Here is a 4,911-nt window from a genome sequence, read left to right as displayed (position 1 = left end):
TGTGTGTGTGTGTGTGTCTGACTGTGTGTGTGTGTGTGCGTGTGTGTCTGACTGTGTGTGTGTGTGTGTGTGTGTGTCTGACTGTGTGTGTGTGTGTCTGACTGTGTGTGTGTGTGTGTGTCTGACTGTGTGTGTGTGTGTGTCTGACTGTGTGTGTGTGTGTCTGACTGTGTGTGTGTGTGTGTGTGTCTGACTGTGTGTGTGTGTGTCTGTGTGTGTGCGTGTGTGTCTGACTGTGTGTGTCTGTGTGTGTGTGACTGTGTGTGTGTGTGTCTGTGTGTGTGTCTGTGTGTGTGTCTGTGTGTCTGTGTCTGACTGTGTGTGTGTGTGTGTGTCTGACTATGTGTGTGTGTGTGTGTCTGTGTGTCTGTGTGTGTGTCTGTGTCTGTGTGTGTGTATGTGTGTGTGTGTCTGACTGTGTGTGTGTGTGTGTGTGTGTCTGACTGTGTGTGTGTGTGTGTGTCTGACTGTGTGTGTGTGTGTGTCTGACTGTGTCTGACTGTGTGTGTGTGTGTCTGACTGTGTGTGTGTGTGTCTGACTGTGTGTGTCTGACTGTGTGTGTGTGTGTCTGACTGTGTGTCTGACTGTGTGTGTGTGTTTGACTGTGTGTGTCTGACTGTGTGTGTGTGTGTCTGACTGTGTGTGTCTGTGTCTGACTGTGTGTGTGTGTGTGTGTCTGACTGTGTGTGTGTGTGTGTGTGTGTCTGACTGTGTGTGTGTGTGTGTCTGACTGTGTGTGTGTGTGTGTGTGTGTGTGTGTCTGACTGTGTGTGTTTGTCTGACTGTGTGTCTGTGTGTGTGTCTGACAGTGTGTGTGTGTGTGTGTGTGTGTGTCTGACTGTGTGTGTGTGTCTGAATGTGTGTGTGTGTGTGTGTGTGTCTGACTGTGTGTGTGTGTGTGTCTGACTGTGTGTGTGTGTGTGTGTCTGACTGTGTCTGACTGTGTGTGTGTGTGTCTGACTGTCTGACTGTGTCTGACTGTGTGTGTGTGTGTCTGACTGTGTGTGTGTGTGTGTGTCTGACTGTGTGTGTGTGTGTGTGTGTCTGACTGTGTGTGTGTGTGTGTATGTCTGACTGTGTGTGTGTGTGTGTATGTCTGACTGTGTGTGTGTGTGTGTATGTCTGACTGTGTGTGTGTGTGTCTGACTGTGTGTGTGTGTGTGTCTGACTGTGTGTGTGTGTCTGACTGTGTGTGTGTGTGACTGTGTGTGTGTGACTGTGTGTGTGTCTGACTGTGTGTGTGAGTGTCTGACTGTGTGTCTGTGTGTGTGTGTCTGACTGTGTGTGTGTGTGTCTGTGTGTGTGTGTCTGATTGTGTGTGTGTCTGACTGTGTGTGTGTGTCTGACTGTGTGTGTGTGTGTGTGTCTGACTGTGTGTGTCTGACTGACTGTGTGTCTGACTGTGTGTGTGTTTGTGTGTGTCTGACTGTGTGTGTGTCTGACTGTGTGTGTGTGTGTCTGACTGTGTGTGTGTGTGTGTCTGACTGTGTGTGTGTGTGTGTGTGTGTGTCTGAGTGTGTGTGTGTGTGTGTCTGACTGTGTGTGTGTGTGTGTGACCGTGTGTCTGACTGTGTGTGTGTGTGTGTGTCTGACTGTGTGTGTGTGTGTGTATATGTGGTTTACAAGGACTCAACACCAGGTTACTGACCAGCATTACAAGGACATCCCGGTATACAGGGACACTCCAAGTGTCCCCGTAATTCCGAGAGCATGAGTGTTGTTTTCTGACTCAAATAAGACCCCCCATGACTTTTTGGGAGTTTCCAAAGAATGACCTTGTATACCATAATGTGCAATGTGTGTGGAATACAATGATGTCCTCATAAACCACTGGATGGTATGGAACATCTATACAATTTGGCGGGAATTTTTACAACTCCTGCAAAATTGACACACGTTATTTTCCTGTGAAAGAGCTTGGAGTTGTCTGTTCACAGGGTGGCAGAATCACAATTTCAAAGTAGGTAATTTATATTTGTATAACTTATACACTATTTTAGTTTTATTAAGTGTTTTATTTGGAATTTTTGTTTTTTTTTTGTGTGTGTATACTTTAAACAATATAGTCGTATATGCATAATTAGACTAGTGGCTGCCGGCAAAAATCAATTGTTTACATCCGTCAGTATATCTGATGTATTATAGGTCTAATATAGACAGTTAAGGTGTTATGTTAAAGCTATTCATTAATTGTACCATTTTATATTTAATTCCACTCTAAAAATAAGTATTTTGGCTGAAATATACCTTGCCAGGAACCAAATATTAGTGACAGTATAAATATTCTTTTTTTTTTTTTTTTTTAACTGAGCCATATTTGAGTCTATTACTTCAAATTCTTACAATAAAAATGTATGAGAATTATACCCTGTGTACCTGAGAACATGTTCTTCAAGGCTGCAGTGGAGTGGTCTGGTAACAGTTTGATTTAATCCTTTAATAGCACTCACAATTTTGCAATATGTGCAAATTAAACATATTTTTACTGACATGTGCAATGCTATTATTCCAAATTCTTACATTAAAATGTATGAATATTATACCCTGTGGACCTGAGAACATGTCTTTCAAGTCTGCAGTGGAGTGGTCTGGTAACAGTTTGATTTATCCCTTATATGAAATTTAATATATTATTAAATATTTAAATAATATTTAAAGATGTTTTAACCATTTTAACCCTAATTCCTGCAGTAAATACACACAAATGTCATACCCTGTGTACCTGAGAACATGTTTTCAATACAACATTAGAATCTTATGGTAACCATTTGATTTTTAAGTTTAATCTTGGTGAAACTGAACTCAATTTCAAGGACCTTTCTGGACTTTTTAAGGGTTGCAAAACATTCTTTTAGCCTATCAGTCCTGATTTTGTTATTAACTGTAGTGAATTTTGTGAAATTATGTTTTAAATGCCATTTCTTATGGATTTACAATGTCTGCGCTTTTCTGCGAGTTCCCCCTCACTCTCACACGTTCTACTTTAAACTGCATGGGAAATCCTAGTGTAGATGGCGTGATTGCGTTTTCGCGAAGTGCTGATTGCGTTACCGTGGTCACACCAACATGTAGTTATCTAGCTAGCATCAAAGACTAACCAGCTAGCTATCATCAATTTTGTCAGCTAGCTTAATCTATATCATGGTACATAGCTAGCTAGTTAAGGTTACACGTTAAATCTAGATGAAATGGATATAGATTATGGTAGTTAGTGGAATTTTTAAACTGGAAAAGTGCAAAAGGCTACTCAAAGATATGAGATAGACAAACAAACTATAAATAGTGAGTAGTTGATGGACATGAGATAGATAACCTATAAATAGTGAGTAACTGATACATATTGGATAGATAACATATGAATAGTGAGTAACTCATAAATATGAGACAGATAACTTTTAGTGAGTAACTGAAATATATGAGATAGTTAACCTATGAATAGTGAGTAGCTGATATAGAAACATAAGCTATAACAGGATGCATGTAATTAATTCATAGGTGTGTATGACTACCTAGATCATATTCCTACTCTTAAGTTATGGCTTATAGGAACAATATTTATCATACATTTGTACATGATTTATCCTTGTACATTATATATGTGTGTACATTGTTATGGTTTAAAGGGACATTATTAGGTACAGCAGGATGTATGAATTTAGTGCTTTGGTGTTTGTTCATGACATCATGTATGTGTACATTCAGTGATGGTTTAAAGGGACATGACTCGCCATGTCAAGACATACGTATTTAGTATCTTGGTATTTGTTCGTGACTGTCATATCTGTGTATATTCAGTTATGCTTAGAAGGAAATGATTTGGTATGTCGGGACATACCTATTTAGTGTAGTGGTATTGTTTCGTGACTCTCATATCTGAACATATACAGATATGACAGTCACAAACTAGTACCAATATACTATACTGAATCATGTCCCTCTAAACCATAATTGAATATAGACAGATATGAGGGTCACGAAACAATACCAAAACACTAAATACGTATGTCCTGACATAGCCAATCATGTCCCTCTAAACCATAACTGAATATACACAGATATGACAGTTACGAAACTATACCAAGACACTAAATACATATGTCCTGATATACCGAACCATGTCCCTCTAAACCATAATTGAATATACACATATATGAGAGTCACGAAACAATACCAAAACACTAAATACGTATGTCCTGACATAGCCAATCATGTCCCTCTAAACCATAACTGAATATGCACAGATATAACAGTTACGAAACTATACCAATACACTAAATACGTATGTCCTGACATACCGAATCATGTCCTTCTAAACCATGATTGAATATACACAGATATGACAGTTACGAAACTATACCAATACACTAAATACGTATGTCCTGATATACCGAATCATGTCCCTCTAAACCAAAATTGAATATACACAGATATGAGAGTCACGAAACAATACCAAAACACTAAATACGTATGTCCTGACATAGCCAATCATGTCCCTCTAAACCATAACTGAATATACACAGATATGACAGTTACGAAACTATACCAATACACTAAATACGTATGTCCTGACATACCGAATCATATTCCTCTAAACCATAACTGAATATACACAGATATGACAGTCACGAAACAATACCAAGACGCTAAATACGTATGTACTGACATAGCGAATCATGTCCCTCTAAACCATAACTGAATATACACAGATATGACAGTCACGAAACAATACCAATACACTAAATACGTATGTACTGACATAGCGAATCATGTCCCTCTAAACCATAACTGAATATACACAGATATGAGAGTTACGAAACTATACCAATACACTAAATACATGTCCTGATATAGCAAATCATGTTCCTCTAAACCATAACTGAATATACACAGATTTGACAGTTACGAAACTA

The sequence above is a fragment of the Hoplias malabaricus genome, chromosome 9 (genome assembly GCF_029633855.1).
Source record: "Hoplias malabaricus isolate fHopMal1 chromosome 9, fHopMal1.hap1, whole genome shotgun sequence".
In the NCBI taxonomy this organism is placed as follows: Eukaryota; Metazoa; Chordata; class Actinopteri; order Characiformes; family Erythrinidae; genus Hoplias; species Hoplias malabaricus.
The sequence above is the reverse complement of the archived record's forward strand: the minus strand, read 5'-3'. Positions refer to the sequence as shown.